This window comes from Lycium ferocissimum, chromosome 6 (assembly GCF_029784015.1).
Source record: "Lycium ferocissimum isolate CSIRO_LF1 chromosome 6, AGI_CSIRO_Lferr_CH_V1, whole genome shotgun sequence".
In the NCBI taxonomy this organism is placed as follows: domain Eukaryota; kingdom Viridiplantae; phylum Streptophyta; class Magnoliopsida; order Solanales; family Solanaceae; genus Lycium; species Lycium ferocissimum.
The window spans coordinates 72,525,788-72,536,352 of record NC_081347.1 but is presented as its reverse complement, the minus strand read 5'-3'; the positions used below and the strand labels follow the sequence as shown (position 1 = coordinate 72,536,352).

At 33.0% G+C, this 10,565-nt stretch overlaps 1 pseudogene; it reads left to right on the top strand.

The window, feature by feature from the left end:
• The first annotated feature begins 282 nt into the window (after nucleotides 1–282).
• Nucleotides 283–7,941, top strand: LOC132061006 (nuclear transcription factor Y subunit B-6-like; annotated as a pseudogene).
• The last annotated feature ends 2,624 nt before the right edge of the window (nucleotides 7,942–10,565 follow it).

The window sequence follows — 10,565 nt, the reverse complement described above, 5'->3', positions numbered from 1 at the left end:
TAAACTTTAGTGTGTGTGCATGGTCAATGCTCACAATTTTGCCCAACCGGTGAACCCTATTTCTTACTAGCTATACCCTCTTCTCGTTGACCACGCCTTTTGCCATTAATGGCGAGCCAGAATTTTCACTAAGGGGTTTGAAAATATAAAGGAATAAACAAACAAAGAAGCCAAAAGGGTTTTGACGTCTACTGTATATACATAAAATAAATAATTTTAACTTTGTATATATAAAGTAATATTTTTTCAAAAGGAGATTTAGGTGAGCTCCCTGGCCACAACTTGGCTCCGCCCCTGCTTGCCACGAGGCTCTTCAATTTTTTTCCTTCTTTCTTTCAACTGTACTTGTATCTATAAGAATGCCCATTCACTTCCTGTGCTATTTCCTATATATATACAGACTTCTCTTTCTTTTTAAAGCATCTAAAAATGGATCTTGGAGGAGGCAATGGTAGTGAAGGCTTTCATAGCTACCGCAGGTTACCAAAAACAACTTCCTCTGGTATGTACTTTCACCCCCGTATATATAACTATCTGCTTTCCTTTTTCTCTTTAGATAACCCAAAAAAAAAAAAACTTTGGGGCACGAAACATTTCGTTTTAGGTAGAGTCCGGGCAAAGACTGCACCCCGAGGGATATGATATACACTGATACAAGTATCAGTGGCATAATTATATTCATGGATTTTTATTTTATTTTATTTAGACCCATGAAGAAATGCTTGAATTCTTTCAGGACTCGAACCTCCACGAGATTTTGAGTCTCGCAGGTCTTTTGTGTTATTCCATTTTTTTTTTTTTCCGCAGGAGGGGGAGGGTGTGGTTTCATGAGCTTTGCTCCGGAGGTTCTTTGTTCGATGCTCCAACAGAGACTCAATATTTGAACTTTATGAGTTTGAGTTTGAAATTCTATTACTTCCTATTGGTTTTACTAAGTCTGAAATCTATTATTTATACGTATTTAGTGGACTTTATACTAACACATATATCAAGTTTGAGCTAATTAAAACGAGTGGGTTAATTTGGACTAACCTATAACTTCTACACTACATACGCCCCTGGTCTCTAAAAACACAAGTTTTAATTTATAGGGTTTTGTTGTTTCCTTTTGAGTCTCATGCACCTTCCTTTTTTATTGTTCAGAAAACCATTTTTAAAAACCTGTAGAACTATATATGATGAACATCATATCTGAATATTTATGTATGCATGAACATGCACATTTTATTCCTTGATAAATAAATAAATTAAAAAAAGGAGAAATGGTAATACTGTTTTGATATAGGACATCGAAGAGTTTTAGCCAACGACTACTAATTACTAAATTTCTTCCTTTTGAATTATCCTCCCGTGCAATTACTCCCAAAAAATTCTAGTTTCATTTCTTTTTTAGTTTGTCACTCTTTTAGCTGCTATATCGAGTAAATAAAGTAGTAAATGGTTGATGAATTTATTTCTTTTTTTGCTTTGCTTGAGCATTAATAAAGACAAGATAAAAACAAGTCAATGCATGCAAATACCAGACCACATTTAATCTGTTTTCTACCCTATGTTTACACATGTCATGCTTCTATTAATTTAATTACCTGTGAAAGAAAGAAGAAAAACAAAGAAAATACTCATTTTTCGACTTGAGTAACATTTGATTAAGATAACAAAATATAAGTCTTTTTTTTTTTTTTTTACTATGTTCAACTATTTTCAACAGTTCAATGACCGTTTAACTAATGAACTTACATAGTTATTCTTGATAAGATTTAATAAAGTTTAATATTTTACATTATTAATGCACAATATTTTTTTAAAAAAATATTAATTACCATAAGGGATAAGTGGATTGAAAATTTTAAAAAAAAGTAAAGACAAAGTTAGTAGAGAAATCCCTTTTGATCAAGACGTAAAGCAAACACCATATCAAACAAAAATATATGACCAAAACCACTAACAAGAAACGTTTTAATTTCTGTTGGTTTTTGGTCTATATTCACACTAGGATTGGTCTCTTCTGATCTTTTGTGAGTTGTCGTCTTTATGTGCCCTCCACAGTCTAACATCTACCTACAATCTAATTTGGTGGTTACATTTGACTGTCGTTTTGTTTATTTATATGTTAGACTAACTTCCAACTGTACTAATTAACCAATTAATGAATAAACTTTTGTAAATGATGACATAACTATTTTTTTTTTTTAAAGTCACATACCTTTACTTTGTCACGCAAGAGTCATTATCAATTTATCATCTTGGTAACCAAATGGTAGAAGTTACATTTTCCGGCATGGCATATAAAGGAGTAGTACTAATTTAATATGCCAACAAGAATTTTCAGTGAAAAATATTACACAATTCGGCCACCCTTATTTTCGAAGAAACAAAATACAAGTTGAGTGAACATTTTATTGTGACAAAACAAACCTACTACATAATTTTCTTAACTTGAGTTACTTTATTGTGCCAAAACAAGGCAAAGTAACATTACTACATAACTTCCTTACTTGTGATCATTTTGAATTCTCCTTGATTTTGCTCCATAAATTAATCTATTACCAATAAATGTGAATTGATTTTTCAGATTGTCTCTCACCTGATAGTTATTATCTTAGAAAGTCACTTTTTTTTTTTTTTTTTTTTTTTTTTTTGTAATCAAAAAATCACTCAACTAATGTTACTTATCTTAGAAAGGCACATTTCTTTGTTTTGTAACAGAAAAGTCACTCAACTATTGTCATTTCACTTACAAAGTCACTCAACCAATTCAGGTGATATTTTAAGTAGATATTGTAGCCGTGAAAATTCTTTTAAGCCAAACTCTTAAAAAATAAAAAGCTATCCGGCTTATTTAACCATTAAATTGACCCCCTTCACTGACTCGATCCGCCCTACCAATCCAGTAGTTAAATCAAAATTAAATGATTTGGTGAAGTTTCAGTAAAATAAATACCTGAGTTGGTACAAATATAATAAATAAACAATTTTTGAAAAATGATGGAATGAAGATGTTAATTTGAATTCTATAGGAGAATATACATTGGACTTTGAATCTAACAAATAAATAATTTTTAAGCCAGTGAGTAGGCTGGTGGAGAGAAGGGCCATAATTCTTCTTAGTTTGAATTTAGTTCTTCAAAAACAACAACTACTTGTTGAAGGAAATTGACATCAATGCTACAAGTAAATAGACAACCTGAACTCACTTCAACAAGTGGTGGTTGTTTTTAAAGAAGTAAACGTAAAAAGAAGAAAGCACAAGATCGGCGAAAGAATCAATTAGCATGAACCCAAGTTTTGAGCAAACTTTTCTAGCCATCAGGGAAAAACATGGAGACATTACAAATTAAGGATTGTGCTCTAGAATTGGGCAACATGCTTACTTTTGTTCTTGAAGTTATATGTAAGGTTGTTCAAACCACTAGAAATGTTTGCAATAGTTGAGTGACTTTTCTGTTAAAAAACAATGACAAGTACATTAGTTGAGTGACTATCTTAAAAATCTGTCACGACCCAGCCCCGTAGGCCGTGACTAGTGCCCGAGCTGGGCACTCGCACCCACCTATTAGCTATACTCAGATCATAGCAAACATAATAGGAACTTATACGTACAGTAAGACACGACATCGTGCACACATATATATACATATACCATATATACAGCCTGAGGATATACAGAACACAAACACAACTGAATAGTGCTACCCACAACCCACATATATGTCTACAGACCTCTACGAGTAATAACAGAATCATATGACGCGACAGGGCCCCGCCGTACCCCTGAATGGACATAGACATATATACAACAAAAGGATCTGTACCAAAGTGTAGGCTCCGGAACAAAGGAGCACTCCAAGTCCGCCGAGTAGGAACCCTAAGTCGGCGGCTCACCCAAACAAGTATCCGTACCGCGCGTACGAAACGCACCCCGAAGAGTCGGTCGACGAGATATGTACTGAGCATGTAAAGCATAGAATACAGCAAACAAAATCGTACTGAAATGAAGAATATGGAACATGAGTACAGTACCAAAAAGGCTTACCTTTGAACATAAATCATGCATGCTCATATCATAAACATAAGTAAATAATAGTCATATACATATTCATATACATAGCGTGTCCCGCCCTCTAGTGAGGGGAATCGGTGAATAATCATCATATGCCATCCTCGCCGCCATCTCCATCTCATCATATATATATATATATATATATATATATATATATATATATATATATATATATATATATATATATATATATATATATATATTGTCCCGCCCTCTAGTGAGGGACTCGGTGAATAATGCAGGAATGTGCACGAATGCGTGTCCTGGCCCTAGACTCAGTGAAAGACATATTGAGCTTTGCACGAGCAGAGTAGTGAGAAACCATATGCACATAAATCATATCAAAGACTCGATGAAATAAGTTAAACGAACTACAATTTGAAAATCGGACAAGAATTATGCCAAGTACCTTTCGGACATCTCTCTCGGAACATGTCAAATCGAACTTTAGAAATTATAGCTACGTATCGAAATTATATGCATAACAATCCTCGTTTTAGACTCGGTAAATAAATAAGTAATCAAACTCGGGGGTCGAATAGTAAGCATATTAGGTTCTTTCAATCAAACCGTTAGAACTATACAACGGAACGTCTCGGGGGCCCACGGATAAGTATCACACCAATCCGAGCCCACCTATGGAAGTTAGAGTCATCATACGCTACGGAACCTTCTACGAGCATACCGAGGCGATCCGAGCCTTTTTGTGAAAGTTACGGTAGTTCGTAGTTTCGGAATCTTTTTAAGAACAATATTCCTTATGTAACACTTAAAATTTAAACATACAAAGGACACAAGGATCATAACATGTCTACATTAAGAATATTAATATCAAGAGGTGAATAAAAGTCGGAGACAAGCTCGGATCGTAAGAATAGAATTACCCCGAGGCTCGTATGCTATTTCCCTTACATCTAAGACATGCCAAAGAAAGAAAGGGTAAGCTTTACATACCTCGTTCGCTCTCCAAGCTAATCCAAACTTACGTCGTGGACTTCCCAAGGTCTACAATGCGTCATTAAACCAAGCATTAGCTAAAGGTACTTAGGAATTCGCTTCCAAACTAGCACTTAATTCTACAAATTGGGCGATTTCCCCTGTAAATGCAACACCCCGAGAATTCAACTCGGCCAAATTCATCAACAACCATACCAACAACATACTAGCAACATCAATAATCAATTCTAAACGTATTCTAACATTAGCAACTCTTTACTTCATAATTCAACAACATTCATTATATTCAATTCAACCACTTACATTCAAACCAATATTCACGCTCATACGTTCAATTACTAATCCGAAACCATTCAAACGATATTCAAGAACACTTTAAACGATTCACACAATATTTCCAACAATCCAACCACACCACCACCTTACCCGAAATTTCCCCAACTCAACATAAACAACACTAACACATTTCTTTCTCCCAAAACTCATGAACTACACTAACAATCTACACATTAACAATATCATCATCATAAATGCAAGAAACTATATTAGAATTCCATTAACTTCGACAACAAACTACAAACGAATATAACTTCAACTTAAATCATTAAACCTTCATTTTCAACATAGAATCCACAACACAACATTCTAACATACTAGATAAAATTAGTCATTCACCCCTACACAATACAACCCATACACGGCCACACATACACACACACGGCTACACCCCAACATCCATGTTTTCATGATTTTCATTCATTTCAATACACTACCACACTAAACATGCTAAATAGAATTAATTCCTCACTTCAACACAACACCACACACACGGCCAAACACCTACACTCACGGCCTCACTTCAACATGCCATATTTCATGAATTTCATTCATTTCCACACTTCACAACATACACAAACCATGCATAACATATAAAAGAGAAGATTAAATCTTACCTTCTTCACTCCACTCTTCTACACGGCTAGACTTGTTTTTGCAAGAATGAGTGCTTTGCTTGTTCCAACAACTACTCCACGTCGAAGAGACCTTCCAATTGGTTGAATTGCTAGAAGAAAATAATTTTTTGGTGGCAATTTTTTGGTCTTGAATTCTTGCACTATGGCCGAATATGGCCTTTTCTTTTCTTTCTCAAAGCTTCTTGATTTTTCTCTAAGTATGAAGAAGATGAATATATGATGACTTAGTCATCTTTGCTTACATATATTAAACTTCCATGTGGCCTTGGCCCACATCCATGTGGCCGGCCACATGCCCCTCTTTTCTCTTTTTTTGTTTTTTGTTTTTCATGAACTAATTACTTTGCAAAAATAACATTCACCCCCCAAATTTCCTTAATATTCCATACCACCATATCATGCACACTTATATCTTAAAACACAATTGTGGTTAAAATCTCGGCTTCGTATCCCGGAGTGGTCTTGTCCTTAACTTATCAAGGTTGACTCGGATTATCCCGACGTACGAAATACGGGATATAACAAAATCAATCCCCTAAGATGCTTCACGTTATGCTAGATAATTTTATCTTTTAGTAGACACTATACTTAAATGTATTAAGCAATACAAATGCTTTTGTTTTACTCTCTATCTCATACAAGGTAAGGGGTAAGGTCTGCGTACGCTCCACCCTCTCTAGACTTCACTTGTAAAATCACACTGGATATGTTGTTATAATTTTGTCTTTTAAATGACTTCACATTTTGCAAAGCATAGCCGCTCTCAAACTCGAATAAAAGATCGATGGAATTGCGGTAAGCAGATGACCAGCATTAATATAGTCTAAATACCAGCATTAATATAGTCTGAATATGATTAGTCTTACTATTAGTCTTGTAGTTTTGTTTATTAAATGACTTTTCACATTTTGCAAAGCATAGCCAGTCGCAACTCGAATAAAAAGAGAATGGTTGCGGTAAGCAGATGACCAGCATTAATATATAGTCCAAATATGATTAGTCTTACTATTAATCTTATGCCACAATTTTGTAACAGTATTTCCTTTCTTTTTAAGATGGCAACATGAATCTAGCTGCCCAACTCAACCAAGTCACAACTACAACGAACAATAACAACAGCAATAATAATATCAACGTTTCATCCACAAACGACTGTGAATGCACTATCCGTCAGCAAGGCCAATAGCAAATGTGATCCGAATCATGCGAAAAATCGTGCTTCCACACGCCAAGATATCGGACGACGCGAAAGAGACAATCCAAGAATGCGCGTCCGAGTTCATCAACTTCGTTACTAGGGAAGCCAATGATCGTTGCCAGCGCGAACAGCGCAAGACTATCATGGCCGAGGACATGCTCTGGGCCATGAGCAAGTTAGGGTTCGATGATTACATCGAACCCCTGACCCTGTACTTGCACCGTTTTCGCGAGATGGTGGGGACCACGGCTCCCTTAGAGCGGAGCTGCTGCTGATGAAGCCACGGGGGGTTGTAGTTGATCCTGCGGCTTCATCTAGCATTGCCAACAATATGGCACCTATTAATTATCCCTTGCCACCTAATTTTACTATGGCTTATCATCATGGCTACTTTGCTTATGGATACATGCAGAGTGATGACGATGTTGCTTCAAATTCTCAGTCTAATAGTGAGGCAAATGATGTTGAATCATGTGGAGAGCATAAGGAGTAAGGTTTAACAGTACTAGAGAAGAAAAATAAGCTTATACTAGTACTATCTCTTAATTTCAGTTTTTATTTTCTCTTTGTATGAACTGTTGTACAATTAGAAATTGCTATTTTTTATTTTTTTGGTATTTTAAGTTTTAAGGTGATTTCCAATGTTGTTTCTTTTGTCCCTTTTTTGGAAATAGTTGTAGCCTTTTAAAGCTAGAAGTCTAGTTATGGTGTGTTTAGTACAATGAATTTATTTTTCAGAATCAGTCCTTTTTTTTCTTTTTCTTTTTTTTTCGGTGTTTGGTTGCCTAAATATTTTCAAGAAAAAGCATTTCCACGAAAGAGAGAAAACAACATTCCAAACCCCCCCCCCCCCCCCCCCCACCCCGCCGCCCCTCCTCTTTTTCTAATGCAATGTCTATTTTGCACGTAGACATTTTATTTTTGTTACAAAAATTATTGCTACATTTTAATGATTGTTATTTTAATATTATGTGCATCGAACCATTAAGTTTCACATTTCCTCATATTCTCTATTCTGTATATAAATTTTTGAATTTTAGTTGTAATTACTAAGATATTTTTTAAATTAAAATTTAAAATTCATTCTAAGTATAGATAGAAAAGTTGAATTTGGTCAAAAGCAAAAAAGAAAAGGAGTGTGGAAATTTTTTAAGCATTGTAATGACTATTGTCCGAAAAGTGACACTAATGTGGAATGTTGCCATATTATAGCGTTGAATAGTCTGGAATTCTATAAATAAATTCCATGTTCAAACTAAACGGCTAACACGAGTTATATATAAAGAACGTGACAAAAGAAAATAAAAGAAGATAGGAAAACATAATTAGGTAAATGAACCAAATTAATCCAAATAAGCTTCAGTCTAACCTTCACAGTTCCAGAATTTAAACTTTATCAATTCAATTTTTGAATTTTAAGCGTTAAACTCATTATATTTATGAAAATATGAGTTCGAATTTAGTATTTATTAAAATATTAATAATGTATATCTAAATTAATATTAGATTTGGTTGAACTCGCAACACGAAAGTATAATCATTGTTTTGTTGAATAATTATAAATACTCCGTTCATTCTATAAAGAATAATATTATTTCTTTATTAGTCCGTATTAAGAAGAAAACAATATACTTATTACAAATTTGAAAACATTTAACTTGAACTTCCTATTTTACAATTGAGGCAAAAAAAATATAACCACATAAGTATTATTCTTATAACATATTTAAAAGTTACTCGTACAAATTTGTAAAATCATTCATTTCTTTTTTAAATTCATGGTTATTAATATTAGGGCGCCCTTCATATTATGCCATGTAAATTGAAATCGTCCCCTACTTTAGTTTTGAATTTAAGTATATATAGTGGATTAATATAATAATCCCTCCGTCTCAATTTATGTGAAAATATTTGATTGGACATGAAATTCATGGGAAATGAAATTTTTTAAACTTGTAATCTAGAATAAGTCATAAAAATTTCTATGGTAAATCATTTCATTAAGAGTAAAATGAAAAAACTAAAGATACATTATTACTTATTAAATATGAAAAGATATTATACTCTATGTCTCAATTTATGTGCCATAGTTCGAATCTCAGAGTCAAATTTCTTAATTTTGATCATGAATGCGAAGATAGAATCCATAACTTTTTAAAAATAAAAATTTATATATTTGAAAACTACATAAAAAGTACTATAAGTCACAATAATTAATAATTCAAAATATTTACAAGATATATGAAAAAATTATAGATAAAGAAAGATTCGTTTGACTCTCAAAATTTGAAAGATGTCATATAAATTGGTATTGAGGTAGTATTCTTTTTCACTATATATAGTGACATAAATTAGGAGAACCACCAAAGGATATGGTGCAGCGGATGAGACTACTCCCCCTTAGCCAGAGGTCTCGAGTTCAAGTTCTGAGTATGAAAAAATTCTTCACAGAGAGAGTTTCCCCAAAATAATCCTACGGCGGTGCGAACCCAAATTTAGCCGGACTTCAATGCTAGTACTGAATACTTGGTTGGAAACTTAAAAAAAAAAAGATATAAATTGGGAGTAGCGGTGTACAAAGGAAACCGACAAACCGTACCAAACCGATAGTCCGAACCAAACGAGGAAAAAATTCAACTAGTGGTTTGATTGGTTTGGTTTTAAAGAAGAAAAACTCGAACACTATTGATTTGGTTTGATTTTAACTAAAAAAAAAAAAGGTCAAACCGAATTAAACCAACCCGACATTATATTTATAAATTTTTTAAAATATTGTATACACAAAAAAAATTATTTATATGTAATTTATAAATGTTTCTTAAACTTTTTCCATTGATTTTTATCTTTTAACATATTATTTCACGTATGGAATTAGAATTTTGAATGGTTCAATAAGTTTTATAGCCTATAGATATTAGTAACTCATATAAAACTCAATAAAAATCAAATCAATACTAATGCTAACAAAAAAATTCAATTCTAACACTAGAAATAACAATAATATTGGATATTTATTCTTTAGTTTTATATTGATTTAGAAAGTGAAAATACATAACTTAATATTATTTTTTTCTTTAATATCTATTCATGTAATTAATACTTATTAGTTGTACTTATTTTAGCATGACCTAGTACTTTTAAATTATGATCATTTTCTATATGCCTTATAAATTAGTCGTATTTATTATAACATGACTCAGTACTTTTACATTACGATCATTTTATTTTATGCAATTTCATTACTTATTTTATTGAATATTTTAGTACAATATCATCTCTCGTCTCATATTTTGTGTTATTTTCTTAATAAATATCTTAATTAGATAGTCGTATCTTACTAGGACTAAAGAAATATGAAGACTTTACCCAAAAAAAA